We start from the raw sequence: 17,113 nt of genomic DNA, 5'->3' as shown, positions 1-17,113 counted from the left end.
GGACAATTAGTCAATGAAAAAGAATGTATTGCAGATTTTAGAAGCCTTACTACCTTAACTATTGAGAAGAGAGATTTAAAGCCTCAAATTGAAAATGCACTTTTAAAGATTGACGCTTCCATGCACAAATATCAAGCGGAAGGTAGTGGATGGATATATGACCATACTAAATATTGGCAGTTACATGTTTACAAGTATAAGCCCCTAACTCCAAAGTCATATATACCTACACCAGAGAGTATTAAATCGAAACATGCAGTTTTAAATATAAAAAATGATGATAATAAATGCTTTCTTTGGTCGGTATTAGCAGCTTTATATCCAAGGAACTCTAATGAAAATGCTAATAGAGTCTCCAATTATGTACCACATGAAAGTCAGCTGAATATGTCAAACATAAAGTATCCTGTGAAATTAGCTGATATAGATAAATTTGAAAAACAAAATAATATAAGTGTTAATGTATTTGGGGTTGAAGATGATACATGTATATATCCATTAAAAACAACTAAACTGAATAGTAATACTCATGTAGATTTATTATTATTACAAGAAGGTCGTAAATCACATTATTGTTTAATTCGTGATTTTAATAGGTTAATGCTGCGGTCTACAAAACACGACCATAAGAAGCATTTTTGTAAGCTGTGTTTACAACATTTTTACACTAATGATAAATTGGAGCGTCATATAACATATTGTAAAAACTTTGATGCCCAACGAGTGGAAATGTCTAAACAAGATACATTACAATTTAAAAACTATAAATATCAACTTAAAGCCCCATTTGTGATTTATGCAGATTTTGAATGTTTTATAAACTCAAACAATCATACTCCATCTGGATTTGCATTTGTTGTAGTGAGAGATTCTAAGATTATTTCTGAAGAGTTATACAGTGGCGAAAATGTTATGGACGTGTTTTTCAAAAGGTTGTTTGAGACTTATGACTTCATTAAAAGTCAAATGGCGATATATATTCCTCTTGTAATGACTCCTGAACAAGAGGCATCTTTCCAAAACTCAACGCATTGTCACATTTGTGAAAAGCCCCTATATTTTGATAGGGTACGTGATCATTGTCATTCATCTGACCGATACCGTGGAGCTGCCCATAATGATTGTAATTTAAACTATAAAATAACAAAGAAAATACCAGTATTCTTCCATAACTTGAAAAATTATGATGGACATTTAATAATGCAACACTTGGGAAAGTTTAATCGTAAATTAAATTGCATAGCCAAGGATATGGAAAAGTACATTTCATTTTCAGTTGATGATTTAGTATTTTTGGATTCCTATAACTTTCTGCCCCTTCCATTATACAAATTAGCTTCAAATTTAAATACATTTAGATTCATAGACAATCCACTACTACAACGTAAAGGCGTATTTCCCTATGAATACATGACGGGACCAGATAAGTTTGCAGAGTCTCTACCTCCAATTGAAAAATTTTACAGTACTCTAACTAAAGAACATATCTCTCCCATTGAATATGAACATGCTAAAAATGTCTGGACCCATTTTAATATAAATAATTTACAAGAATATCATGATTTATATCTTAAAACAGATGTATTGCTACTGGCTGATGTGTTTGAGACATTTAGAGACCTGTGCTTAAAAGATTATAAACTGGACCCCGTACATATGTATTCACTTCCAGGACTAACATGGGAAGCCTGTCTTAGAATGACTGGTATAAAATTACAATTATTTCAAGATATTGACATGCATTTGTTCATAGAAAGTGCGATTAGAGGAGGAGTCAGTATGATTTCCACACGTTACGCTAAAGCCAATAATAGATATATGGGTGAACACTATGACCCCAATCAAGAGAGTGTGTATTTAATATATTTAGACTGTAACTCACTATACTCTACAGCAATGTGTGAGACACTGCCTGTGGATGGATTTCGTTGGACTAATGAGATAGACTACAAATACAATCAAAATGATAAGTTTGGATACATTTTAGAAGTTGATTTAAAATATGATAAAAGCTTACATGATTTACATAATGACTATCCATTAGCACCAGAGAAAATGAATGGCAAATTAATACCAAATTTAAATGACAAAACTAAATATATTTTACATTACAAAGCATTACAAAAATATGAGGAATTAGGTTTGGTTGCTACAAAATACCACAGAATTTTAAAATTTAGACAGTCTAAATGGCTTGCACCCTATATTAATTTTAATATTGAAAAACGAAAATGGGCTAAAAATGATTTTGAAAAAGACTTTTACAAATTGTTAAATAATAGTCTCTTTGGTCGAACAATTATGAATCAACGAAAGTTTCGTGACATTTATCTCAAGGATGAGTCACTATTAACAAAATATGTCACTAATCCAAGGTTTGACTGTAGCAAAAAGTTCGATAACAATTTACATGCTATACATTTAAATAAATTAGTTGTAAAGTTTAATAAACCTATATATTTAGGAATGACAATTTTGGATATCAGTAAAGTAATAATGTATGATTTCCACTATAATTATATGTCAAAATTTAAGAACAAAAGATTTCTTATGACAGATACAGATTCTTTAATGTATTCTATAGTTACAGAGGACTTTTACAAGGAAATAGAATGTGACTTGCACTTTTTTGATACCTCTGGATATAGTAAAGACCATTTCTTATACTCTGATAAAAATAAAAAAGTCACTGGCAAGTTTAAAGACGAATTAGATGGTCATATTATGTATGAATATTGTGGTTTAAGACCAAAACTATATTCTTATATTCCTCTAAAATGGTTATATGAAGAAGACAAGCAAGCTTTAGAGGTGAAGAAAGCTAAAGGAGCTGATGGTGCTACAGTTAAACATCTCCTTAGACATCAACATTATTTGAACTGTCTTGCAACTGGGCAAGATTACTATGAGAATGTGACAAGAATTAAATCTACAAATCATCATCTTCAAACCTTAACCATGAACAAGAAAGTACTATCGTTTGACGATGACAAGAGGTTTATTCTGGAAGATGGCATCAATACTCTTGCGCTTGGTCACTATAAAATTGATCAAACATAGCCAGGACTGCCAAGACATAGAACCCAGGATTAATTGTATATATAAACCTGTAGAATATAGAATAATGAATAAATGTAAATGTTAAAACTTCAGTCTTTTATTTATTTACCCTTACCACCCTTTTAGTCGTTATAAAATTGATCAAAAATAAATCAATATCTATATTATATACAGCTATATTTCGTTTTATCCCTGCATTGGTGACAGCGATTGTTTTAAATTGGTCAAATGACAAGTCATTACCAACATGATTGTTATACGTGTTTTAAATTTAAATCGCTCTGTTTGGATATTATTCGGAAATTTATGTTATCATGATACAATCACAGTTCAGTCTCAATTGCACCCGTAACTTATCAATCAACCTGCAAATCAATTGGTTGCAGTCAGTTTTCCAACTCTTTATTTACTGATGTTACATTTAATTTTTTTAATTAAAAAGGAAAATTCTATCAAATGTTCGTCGTCCATTTTTGTTGATTATATACAAACACTCACGTTGTCATCAAGCAGGTGTTTAAGAAATCCAAAAATATCGTTGAAAAGAAACCAGCTGTTGTGTTTGACAACATAAAAGTCGATTCACACATAACACATCACAGTTCAATCACATCAGTCACGACACAGTGTATACAACAACTGACTGTGACTGTGATGTGAATTTCTGTGTACTTCTTCACACAAATTTTACACAAATTTCACACAATTTTCACACATTTCACACAAATATTATGATATTTGTGTGAAATGTGTGAAAATTGTGTGAAATTTGTGTAAAATTTGTGTGAAGAAGTACACAGAAATTCACATCACAGTCACAGTCAGTTGTTGTATACACTGTGTCGTGACTGATGTGATTGAACTGTGATGTGTTATGTGTGAATCGACTTTTATGTTGTCAAACACAACAGCTGGTTTCTTTTCAACGATATTTTTGGATTTCTTAAACACCTGCTTGATGACAACGTGAGTGTTTGTATATAATCAACAAAAATGGACGACGAACATTTGATAGAATTTTCCTTTTTAATTAAAAAAATTAAATGTAACATCAGTAAATAAAGAGTTGGAAAACTGACTGCAACCAATTGATTTGCAGGTTGATTGATAAGTTACGGGTGCAATTGAGACTGAACTGTGATTGTATCATGATAACATAAATTTCCGAATAATATCCAAACAGAGCGATTTAAATTTAAAACACGTATAACAATCATGTTGGTAATGACTTGTCATTTGACCAATTTAAAACAATCGCTGTCACCAATGCAGGGATAAAACGAAATATAGCTGTATATAATATAGATATTGATTTATTTTTGATCAATTTTATAACGACTAAAAGGGTGGTAAGGGTAAATAAATAAAAGACTGAAGTTTTAACATTTACATTTATTCATTATTCTATATTCTACAGGTTTATATATACAATTAATCCTGGGTTCTATGTCTTGGCAGTCCTGGCTATGTTTGATCAATTTTATAGTGACCAAGCGCAAGAGTATTGATGCCATCTTCCAGAATAAACCTCTTGTCATCGTCAAACGATAGTACTTTCTTGTTCATGGTTAAGGTTTGAAGATGATGATTTGTAGATTTAATTCTTGTCACATTCTCATAGTAATCTTGCCCAGTTGCAAGACAGTTCAAATAATGTTGATGTCTAAGGAGATGTTTAACTGTAGCACCATCAGCTCCTTTAGCTTTCTTCACCTCTAAAGCTTGCTTGTCTTCTTCATATAACCATTTTAGAGGAATATAAGAATATAGTTTTGGTCTTAAACCACAATATTCATACATAATATGACCATCTAATTCGTCTTTAAACTTGCCAGTGACTTTTTTATTTTTATCAGAGTATAAGAAATGGTCTTTACTATATCCAGAGGTATCAAAAAAGTGCAAGTCACATTCTATTTCCTTGTAAAAGTCCTCTGTAACTATAGAATACATTAAAGAATCTGTATCTGTCATAAGAAATCTTTTGTTCTTAAATTTTGACATATAATTATAGTGGAAATCATACATTATTACTTTACTGATATCCAAAATTGTCATTCCTAAATATATAGGTTTATTAAACTTTACAACTAATTTATTTAAATGTATAGCATGTAAATTGTTATCGAACTTTTTGCTACAGTCAAACCTTGGATTAGTGACATATTTTGTTAATAGTGACTCATCCTTGAGATAAATGTCACGAAACTTTCGTTGATTCATAATTGTTCGACCAAAGAGACTATTATTTAACAATTTGTAAAAGTCTTTTTCAAAATCATTTTTAGCCCATTTTTGTTTTTCAATATTAAAATTAATATAGGGTGCAAGCCATTTAGACTGTCTAAATTTTAAAATTCTGTGGTATTTTGTAGCAACCAAACCTAATTCCTCATATTTTTGTAATGCTTTGTAATGTAAAATATATTTAGTTTTGTCATTTAAATTTGGTATTAATTTGCCATTCATTTTCTCTGGTGCTAATGGATAGTCATTATGTAAATCATGTAAGCTTTTATCATATTTTAAATCAACTTCTAAAATGTATCCAAACTTATCATTTTGATTGTATTTGTAGTCTATCTCATTAGTCCAACGAAATCCATCCACAGGCAGTGTCTCACACATTGCTGTAGAGTATAGTGAGTTACAGTCTAAATATATTAAATACACACTCTCTTGATTGGGGTCATAGTGTTCACCCATATATCTATTATTGGCTTTAGCGTAACGTGTGGAAATCATACTGACTCCTCCTCTAATCGCACTTTCTATGAACAAATGCATGTCAATATCTTGAAATAATTGTAATTTTATACCAGTCATTCTAAGACAGGCTTCCCATGTTAGTCCTGGAAGTGAATACATATGTACGGGGTCCAGTTTATAATCTTTTAAGCACAGGTCTCTAAATGTCTCAAACACATCAGCCAGTAGCAATACATCTGTTTTAAGATATAAATCATGATATTCTTGTAAATTATTTATATTAAAATGGGTCCAGACATTTTTAGCATGTTCATATTCAATGGGAGAGATATGTTCTTTAGTTAGAGTACTGTAAAATTTTTCAATTGGAGGTAGAGACTCTGCAAACTTATCTGGTCCCGTCATGTATTCATAGGGAAATACGCCTTTACGTTGTAGTAGTGGATTGTCTATGAATCTAAATGTATTTAAATTTGAAGCTAATTTGTATAATGGAAGGGGCAGAAAGTTATAGGAATCCAAAAATACTAAATCATCAACTGAAAATGAAATGTACTTTTCCATATCCTTGGCTATGCAATTTAATTTACGATTAAACTTTCCCAAGTGTTGCATTATTAAATGTCCATCATAATTTTTCAAGTTATGGAAGAATACTGGTATTTTCTTTGTTATTTTATAGTTTAAATTACAATCATTATGGGCAGCTCCACGGTATCGGCCAGATGAATGACAATGATCACGTACCCTATCAAAATATAGGGGCTTTTCACAAATGTGACAATGCGTTGAGTTTTGGAAAGATGCCTCTTGTTCAGGAGTCATTACAAGAGGAATATATATCGCCATTTGACTTTTAATGAAGTCATAAGTCTCAAACAACCTTTTGAAAAACACGTCCATAACATTTTCGCCACTGTATAACTCTTCAGAAATAATCTTAGAATCTCTCACTACAACAAATGCAAATCCAGATGGAGTATGATTGTTTGAGTTTATAAAACATTCAAAATCTGCATAAATCACAAATGGGGCTTTAAGTTGATATTTATAGTTTTTAAATTGTAATGTATCTTGTTTAGACATTTCCACTCGTTGGGCATCAAAGTTTTTACAATATGTTATATGACGCTCCAATTTATCATTAGTGTAAAAATGTTGTAAACACAGCTTACAAAAATGCTTCTTATGGTCGTGTTTTGTAGACCGCAGCATTAACCTATTAAAATCACGAATTAAACAATAATGTGATTTACGACCTTCTTGTAATAATAATAAATCTACATGAGTATTACTATTCAGTTTAGTTGTTTTTAATGGATATATACATGTATCATCTTCAACCCCAAATACATTAACACTTATATTATTTTGTTTTTCAAATTTATCTATATCAGCTAATTTCACAGGATACTTTATGTTTGACATATTCAGCTGACTTTCATGTGGTACATAATTGGAGACTCTATTAGCATTTTCATTAGAGTTCCTTGGATATAAAGCTGCTAATACCGACCAAAGAAAGCATTTATTATCATCATTTTTTATATTTAAAACTGCATGTTTCGATTTAATACTCTCTGGTGTAGGTATATATGACTTTGGAGTTAGGGGCTTATACTTGTAAACATGTAACTGCCAATATTTAGTATGGTCATATATCCATCCACTACCTTCCGCTTGATATTTGTGCATGGAAGCGTCAATCTTTAAAAGTGCATTTTCAATTTGAGGCTTTAAATCTCTCTTCTCAATAGTTAAGGTAGTAAGGCTTCTAAAATCTGCAATACATTCTTTTTCATTGACTAATTGTCCATTTTGATCCATTGAATATTTTATAAATTTGATTCTCCTTACTAAAGTCCATTTTATCGGCAGAGGACAAGACTGAAGAGTATTTTTAAGGTCAGCTCTAATCGATTCACCGACAAATTTAATCATTGTATATGGACATTTGATACAAGAATTGGCGTGTCTTTTAAAATGTCCAACAACATTCGTTTTACAGAAATTACAAGTCTTGTGATTTTGTAATATATGTGATTTTAAAGCCGCGTTATTATCACAGATTAAATTGCAAACTTTACACAGTTTCACCTTCATTTGATGAATTACCTTGTAGTGGCGAATCAGGTTACTTTTGGTGGAGAGCGACACGGAGCAGTGTTGACAGGTGGGCCTCATGGTCCAGAATGAAATATCACCCGAATGTCACTTCTATTTATAGATTTTTCAAAAATTTAAAAAAATTTTAACCAGAAATTGTGAAATTTTCAAAATTTTTAGCTAGAAATTAAAAAAATTTAAACAATTTAACTAGAAATTACTTCAACAGGAGGTCACCCACCCAAGGCTTAATCAAGAGCTACCACTAGAGACGAGAAAACTGACCATGAGTCGGGAGCGAGAAGCCTGACCATAGGTCAGGAGCATGACCGGGAGCATGCCATGAGCCGATTTCGCGTACAAACCTCGCACTGTTAAGTTGATGATTTTGTGAATATACATGCGAATGGATGTGGGTTTGAAATAGTAATGAAGTTTGAACATTTATATAGGCTTGTATTGGTCGAGAGCAGGATTTTTGGAATTAGTGGCTAAAAAAAGCTCACCATTTCCAGACATGTTTTTCAGTATTAAAAAAGTAGACAATTTATATAGGGGTGTATAGGTCGAGAGCTGGGTCTTTAAAAAAAGTGGCCAAAAAAAGCTCTTCCATTTTTTTCTCATTTTTCCCCTATAAAAAGTGCCCTAAAAGTGCCTCTAAAACGCCGAAAGTGGGGTCATATTCTGGGTTCACCACTACTTACGATTGAAATGATAAAGTCAAACCCGCGATATTCGTTGTTGGTAAACAGTCAATGAAGTTCACAAAAACTGGCTAAAAAATAGTGTCTTAAGTTTATAAAAGTAATGTCACATTACAGTCGAGGCACAATAAATAATATCGCAACTAAACATTCATATTTAAAAGGAATTACAGAATTTAGTTAGCTGTTTCAACTAAACTGGTTGGTTCTATGATATTCAATACCATTAAAAATTTAAAGATTTACCAACAGAGTGCAGCACTATTATTATTTATTTTTTTATTTTATGACAACAGTTAATTTGAATTAAGCAGCAACAAAAAGCTGTGATACACAATGAAAATTGCAAAGTAGTATTGTTTACATTTACGTATGCATTTTTCTTTTAATTAATAATTTGCGGTATTGTGCGAATGTTTGAAAATTTACTTTCTTCTATTATTTAGGTACAGTGGTAGAACATTATGTCTATTTTAGATTTATTATAATAAACGCAAAGCATGAGTATAACTGCAATAAGCATTGTATTCGTATACGCCAGCCCCGAACGAAGGACGGGTACTCTGCTAGTTTGTTCATATATGTAATTTTAGTTAAAAGTGATGATACTATCGGAGTGACGGTTTGAGGCGGTGTCAAGTTGTCGGCTGCATCGACGCTAAACCGCCACCTCTCACGCTCGCGTCTAGGTGTCACCCAGACAAGGTGTCACCTCCTCTCTTTGGAGGTGACGACTAGACGCCTTCGTACATGACAACCTGTCACCTCGCACGCTTGCGCCTAGTTGTCACTCCGACTACCTGTCACCTCATTCAAAAGGTGACGGGTAGTCGGGAACGATGCGCGACAACGTGTCACCTCAAAACCTGTCTTAAAAGGTGACGGTTGGTCGGGGTGACTGGTTGTCGAGGTGACACGTAGTCGCTGTCCCTATCAAAACATAGACAAAAATACATTAAGAAAGTGTTACCATACTAACAACATAATACATTGTGAAAGTTTGTGTGTTTGTTTTTCTTATTGGGGTTCAATCACTCACTGGTCGGATTAGGTTGAAATTTGGCATGCTGATAGCTCACTTTCCCGATTAAAATATAGGCATATTTTAATCTCAAAACTCATTTCGTGCTCCGCCCGACTCGATTGTCCGTTAGAGTTTGGATTTGCAACATTGTATTTTACAAACAAAGACAATTAAGGTCTATATCAACCTATGATTACATTTGAGCACTTCTTCTTTATATCATAAGTTTCTTCTACATCTGTATTATAATTCAACACAGGATTTACTAATTTGAAATATACGATACAGCCTATGAAATAACTACACCTTAGAGAAACAGATTGGGCAAATTGGTTTACTTCATACCAAGCTATCAATAACATACACACCAAATTATCTCCCCCCTGTAACAGCAAACCTAGGTACTCATTGAAATTAATAATATTCATATAGGAAATATTTCTTACAATTACTAGGGAAGAATTTAGTAGAATTACAGCAAGGTAAATGGAAAATTAGTTTCTCTGCAGGTTCACTGACGCGGGAGTATTTTAATTTTACGGGAGGCAGTACACAATAATGATATCTTACTCATCATCATTGGCACAACCATTACGGATAATTATTATTATTACCGTAACATAATTAAAGAAGTAACTAAATCCAAAAAGATTACACAAACAAATTTACTTAATTACGTAAAAAAAGTAAATATCATAAATCATTTCTTATGCTATGATATTTATGGTTATACCATCGCAGGTGAAGCCGAAGGTACTTGCTAAGTAATTAATAACCCTTACATTGACATTGATCAAACAAAAGCCATGAAATGATTAGGGATATGCCTCAGACCCCAAATGAACGAAGGGTAAAAATTTGTTGAGTATATAAAAAATTTCATATAAATATATAATGCAAATCAAATAATTTGCATACTACTTTTTAATGTATTTAGTATCAGACACAAACAAGAGTTAGAGTCAAGAGTTAGTGAATTATTGAGTTAATTCAAGACTTGTATTATTGAATTGGTATCTTTCAATCATAAAATCTTTAAAGTCTAGCATTAAGTCTTTCGATCTCAGATTTTAAATTCAGGAATTATGATTTAGTTACATACATCAACATGGCATCAACCGATATACGCCGTCTGCAATTATGGTGCCTTGTTAGAAGGCAATCTATATATACCACAGTAAGGCAAGCAGTATTTGACAAATACGGGAGTTAGAAACTGTATGAGGGAAATTAAGATTTCCTAAACAAATTGCGCTGTTATCTAGATACTTTATAAAAAGGTAAGTTACTTCAGATAAATACAGTATAAACCACAACACAGTATAAACCACAAAGTAAACTACCTATTTGTTCCATAATACTTAATTCTATGTTCTAATAGCAAAAAATAAAATGTTACCCTACTGAGAGTATTCTCAGAAGATTAACTCTTCTATTAGGAGTATTTCATTCCATCTATGTTTGATAATATTGTTGTCATGATGGTTAAATTTAAAAAAGGAGATGTAAAAAAAATTATCATAGCATATATTTAAGGCCAATACATACGCTAAGAGAATTGTAAAACTATACAAAGAGTGCTTCAAAGGGCATTTTGATACTCCATTGATAAAATACAAACAGCATTTTAGTAATTGCCTTTACGTGATATAAATTAGAACAAAACTAAAATTAATTAAAAACTCCGTTATACTTAATGGCTATTTTATGTGACAATATTTATCTAACATAGAGCGAATTAAAATGTTGTTTTTAAACATTGTCTGAATATACGTCTTAAATATGATGTTGAAATGGTTTTTGGACAAAAAATACACACACCAAATAAGTAGTTTGGTTACTTTTCTATACAGATCTAAACTCGAGTGTCTAAACTTTTCCCCTGACATTAGCAACGCGGCTGGTTACGGCGTTCATCGCCTTCAATCTGAGAGACGCAACAGTTCTAGCATTTTGGATGTTCCGATCTGACTAGTAGCGTTTTGGAAATTCCGACCCGACATACGATCGCAAGATCCAAAGTGAAAAGGACAGCCTTTTCATAAGTTTACTTTAAGAAATAAATCTGTACTTCTAGTTATGACTGTACTTTTGGATCTTACGATTTTGGAACTTCCGATCGGCAATATTTTCTTTGGATCTTTTGATTTTGGATGTTCCGACCCGCTAAATAACCTTTGGAAATTCCGATTTTGGAAGATCCGATCGGCAATATAAACGTTGGATCTTTCGATTTTGGAACTTCCGATCGGCTATATATTCTTTGGATCTTCCGATTTTGGAACTTTTGAAGACCATCCGTTTTGTTTCTATTCACCCTGTTGTTTCTATTCACCCCATTCTACGGTATATATAATTTTGGAGAATATGTCGGTAAAGCAGTACAAAAATAATGAATATCCCCTATTTTTGGGGTGAGGAATCCAATGGAACCATTGCCGACGACCTAACCCCCCCCTTCCTACTTACAAGGGGGGGAATTCCCCCCCCAGCCAAAATATTTTTTCTTCCCCATTAGATTGATTTGTTATGTTTTCCTAAATACAAATACACCCTTTATAACAGTTATATTGCCCTCCTTGACCTGTAAGGGGGCGACACCCCCCCATTTGCTAAATGTATATAGCTTTCGAGATTTTGTCTATAAAGCAGTACAAAACCATGGATACCCCCTATTTTCGGGGTGAGAAGTTCAATGGCGCAAACCCCATCCCTCTAACTTTATTAGTTTTCGAGTTAGGGTGGGGGTATATGGATCTGGGGAGTGTTTACGAAATACGTGTTCTGGGGGGTATGAGGGGTTGTGATATAGTTTTTTACCCTATTTTGGGGTCGAGAAATTCAATGGCGCAAACCCCATCCCTCCAAGAGCCATAGTTTTCGATTTAGGGTGGGGGTATATGGATCTGGGGAGTGGGTACAAAATAGGTGTTCTGGGGGGTATGAGGGGTTGTGATATATGTTTCTACCCTATTTTGGGGGTGAGAAAGTCAATGGCGCAAACCCCGTCCTTCCAACATTTATAGTTTTCGATCTACGGTGGGGGTATATAGATCTGGGGAGTGGGTACGAAATACGTGTTCTGGGGGGTATGAGGGGTTGTGATATAGTTTTTTACCCTATTTTGGGGTCGAGAAATTCAATGGCGCAAACCCCATCCCTCCAAGAGCCATAGTTTTCGATTTAGGGTGGGGGTATATGGATCTGGGGAGTGGGTACAAAATAGGTGTTCTGGGGGGTATGAGGGGTTGTGATATATGTTTCTACCCTATTTTGGGGGTGAAAAAGTCAATGGCGCAAACCCCGTCCTTCCAACATCCGTAATTTTCGATCTAGGGTGGGGGTATATGGATCTGGGGAGTGGGTATAAAATACGTGTTCTGGGGGGTATGAGGGGTTGTGATATAGTTTTTTACCCTATTTTGGGGTCGAGAAATTCAATGGCGCAAACCCCGTCCCTCCAACATCTATAGTTTTCGATTTAGGGTGGGGGTATATGGATCAGGGGAGTGGGTACGAAATACGTGTTCTGGGGGGTATGAGGGGTTGTGATGTAGTTTTTTACCCTATTTTGGGGTCGAGAAATTCAATGGCGCAAACCCCGTCCCTCCAACATCTATATTTTTCGATTTAGGATGGGGGTATATGGATCTGGGGAGTGGGTATAAAATAGGTGTTGTTGGGGGTATGAGGGGTTGTGATATATGTTTCTACCCTATTTTGGGGGTGAGAAAGTCAATGGCGCAAACCCCGTCCCTCCAACATCTATAGTTTTCGATTTAGGGTGGGGGTATATGGATCAGGGGAGTGGGTACGAAATACGTGTTCTGGGGGGTATGAGGGGTTGTGATATAGTTTTTTACCCTATTTTGGGGTCGAGAAATTCAATGGCGCAAACCCCATCCCTGTAAGTTCACTCGTTTTCGAGTTAGGGTGGGGGTAACACCCTGCAACACTTTCTACATTGGACTTAATTGGCTAACAGGTAAGTACACACTTAACTTACCTGAATATATATGACCAAAGATGATTACCCACTTACATAATTCAATTACAATATGATTGATTTTCTAAAGCAGATGGAACTATGAATTAGTAATATTGACTCTCTCCGTAAGATTGCACACCAATTATATGAACTACTTTCCCCATATAGTTTAAATATTGTGTTAAACGGATCCATCAAACACGTTTTTTAAGTTATACAATTTCATTTTTATGTTTATCTTTCCTTAATTCAATTATCATTGCAATATCTTTATCTATCAGTGTGCTGATTTGACATAAAACCTGAAGAGCAACCGTCAAAATCGGTTGTATCATAATATTAAATTTTTAGAAACTAATATAATATTCCAATAATAATATTTTTTTTTGTAATGTAATATAAAATGTAGATTACTAGCACTGACGAATACTAGGAAATACCCGGTATGGATCATACACATAAACAAATAACGTTTTTTAGCCGAAAATAAATATATTTCCTCAATGTTTCATCTAGTTTCGGAATTTTTAGTTGGATTATGTATGTTGGAGGAGTTTTCGAGAACTAAAAATGTTCTAAATCTAAAACTATAAATGTTGGAAGGACGGTGTTTGCGCCATTGATTTTCTCACCCCCAAAATAGGGTAGAAACATATATCACAACCCCTCATACCCCCCAGAACACGTATTTTATACCCACTCCCCAGATCCATATACCCCCACCCTAGATCTAAAACTATAAATGTTGGAAGGACGGTGTTTGCACCATTGAATTTCTCGACCCCAAAATAGGGTAAAAAACTATATCACAACCCCTCATACCCCACAGAACACGTATTTCGTACCCACTCCCCAGATCCATATACCCCCACCCTAGATCGAAAACTATAGATGTTGGAAGGACGGGGTTTGCGCAATTGACTTTCTCACCCCCAAAATAGGGTAAAAAACTATATCACAACCCCTCATACCCCCAACAACACCTAAATTATACCCACTCCCCAGATCCATATACCCCCACCCTATATCGAAAACTAAGACAGATATAGGGACGGGGTTTGCGCCATTGAATTTCTCGACCCCAAAATAGGGTAAAAAACTATATCACAACCCCTCATACCCCCCCCCCCCCCCGAACACGTATTTTATACCCACTCCCCAGATCCACATACCCCCACCCTAAATAGAAAACTATAGATGTTGGAGGGACGGGGTTTGCGCCATTGAACTTCTCACCCCGAAAATAGGGGGTATCCATGGTTTTGTACTGCTTTATAGACAAAATTTCGAAAGCTATATACATTTAGCAAATGGGGGGGGGGGTGTCGCCCCCTTACAGGTCAAGGAGGGCAATATAACTGTTGTAAAGGGTGTATTTGTATTTAGGAAAACATAACAAATCAATATAATAGGGAAGAAAAAATATTTTGGCTGGGGGGGGGGAAATCCCCCCTTGTAAGTAGGAAGGGGGGGGTTAGGTCGTCGGCGATGGTTCCATTGGATTCCTCACCCCAAAAATAGGGGATATTCATTATTTTTGTACTGTTTTAGCGACATATTCTCCAAAATTGTATATATTTAGTCAAAGGGGGGGAGGGTCTTGCCCTTACAGTACAAGGGGGCAGTATAATTGTTAAAATGAGTTTATTTGTATGGAGGATAATATAATAAATAAATACACATGAAAACAAATATATTTTATTCAAAGAATATCCATCTACCCCTTGTAATTAGAAAGGGGGGGCTCGTAGGGGGACGGCGATGGTCCCATCGAATTCCTCGCCCCAAAAATAGTAGGGCTACATGGTTTATACAGCTGTAGATACAAACTGGAGAAAATCCCTGGAAGGGATCAAAAGTTTGAAAAAATTTCCCCGAATAGGGATAAATCTCGCTTAATCCCACTCTCGCTTAATCCCACTCCCCAGAGCCATACACCTACTAAATAGACTGTCAAAATGCAACCAGTGAAATTCCCAAACTGTGTGGACATTAACACCTTCAAGCGAAAAAACACTGAATTGTGTCAACATTTGCATTATCTGTGTGGACATGTGTACTAGCTTTTGCATTACCTGTGGGGACATGACCAACTCTTGCATTAACTGTGGGGACGTCCACACAATTTTTATGATTTTTTTTACTACATTTAGACCAATAAACAAGGAGTGTTCTTTTATTCATCTTCAATTTGAGGTTAGAAAGAACCTAGTATATTTTTTTCAGCCGTGTGCCTTGATGTCCACATAGTTTGGTTAAAAACCCATGTCCACACAAGTATAGAGGGATGGCGTGTTGGCGTGTATGGGTGTGTGTGTGTGTGTGTGTTTGTATGAGCTAATCTCAAAAACTACTGAACCTATTGGGCTCAAATTGCACACACATGAAGCTACAGTTCCGAGGATACATATAGAACTATTCCCACATCAATATTGTCCTAGGGCTATGCCCCGTTGGCTTTCAAAAATCGGAGGTGAGAGATTTCTGGTGAGAGACTTCTGCTATCTGACGTACCACTACCAACCTAGTGGAAGAAAATCATGATGACTCGCAGTCGCGGTATCCGTAAGGATGAAAATCCCGTTGTTCCACCAGACGAGGAAGAACAATATCCTTGTGGTAAATGTAAAGATCCTGTCTGCAATGAAATGGCGATGGGTTGTGATGGTTTTTGTCAGTTATGGTACCATCCCGAGTGTGTCAATATTGACAATGAATTATATGCTGTGATAAATGACATTGCCGAAAAGGTAAAGTGGTTCTGTGCTGATTGTGAAGCAAAACTTGACATTCTCTTTCGAAAGTCAGTAAAAATTGACGATGGCTGTGATTGGCCTAGTGTAATAAATATAGTTTTAACTGAGTTGGAAAGCCAGAGTAAGAACAACGTTGCACTGTGTGGTAGGATGGACGACTTGTCCTCCAACTATCAAAAACTAAGTTTAGAACTAATGGAAGTTAAAGCGAGTAATGCGGCTTTAAGTAATATGATTAGCCAGGATCGGGGTCTCAAAGTTATGGACAGTCAAATACCGGTACATACACCCAACATTTCCACCGACTATCCTCCTCTGATAAATAACCAAAGTAGTGAACAGTATACAACCAACCCATCACTTCGTACTCTGTGTCAGCAACCAACTACAACCAGTACTACAACTACATCTTCTGCTCTTCTTGACCAAAACAAAAACAACAATAGCCTAACCTATTCTAGAGTTATTCGGAACAGTAAACTTAATAGAAACAGTGAAGAAAATGCTAACGTTGTTGTTAACAATAGCGATAATGACAACAACTTTGAGGTGTATGTGTCAAAAAGAAGACGGTCTGCCACGAATCGGGTAAATCGGTTACCGGTTAGAAACAGCTCTAACAACCAAACCCGAAATGAAACATTGGCTCCTAGACCAATCTTTGGGAAAAAGACTGGGGGTGATTCGAAGATTAAAGCTGCAGGTAAGAGATCATGGGTGTTTATTTCTCGGTTAGACACTAGTGTGACCAAGGGAGATATTGAAT

This window comes from Macrosteles quadrilineatus, unplaced genomic scaffold, assembly GCF_028750875.1.
Source record: "Macrosteles quadrilineatus isolate MER2022 unplaced genomic scaffold, UCM_ALF_1.0 Scaffold_1__1_contigs__length_201487025, whole genome shotgun sequence".
NCBI classification, from domain to species: Eukaryota; Metazoa; Arthropoda; class Insecta; order Hemiptera; family Cicadellidae; genus Macrosteles; species Macrosteles quadrilineatus.
Note: the sequence above shows the minus strand (reverse complement) of the source record.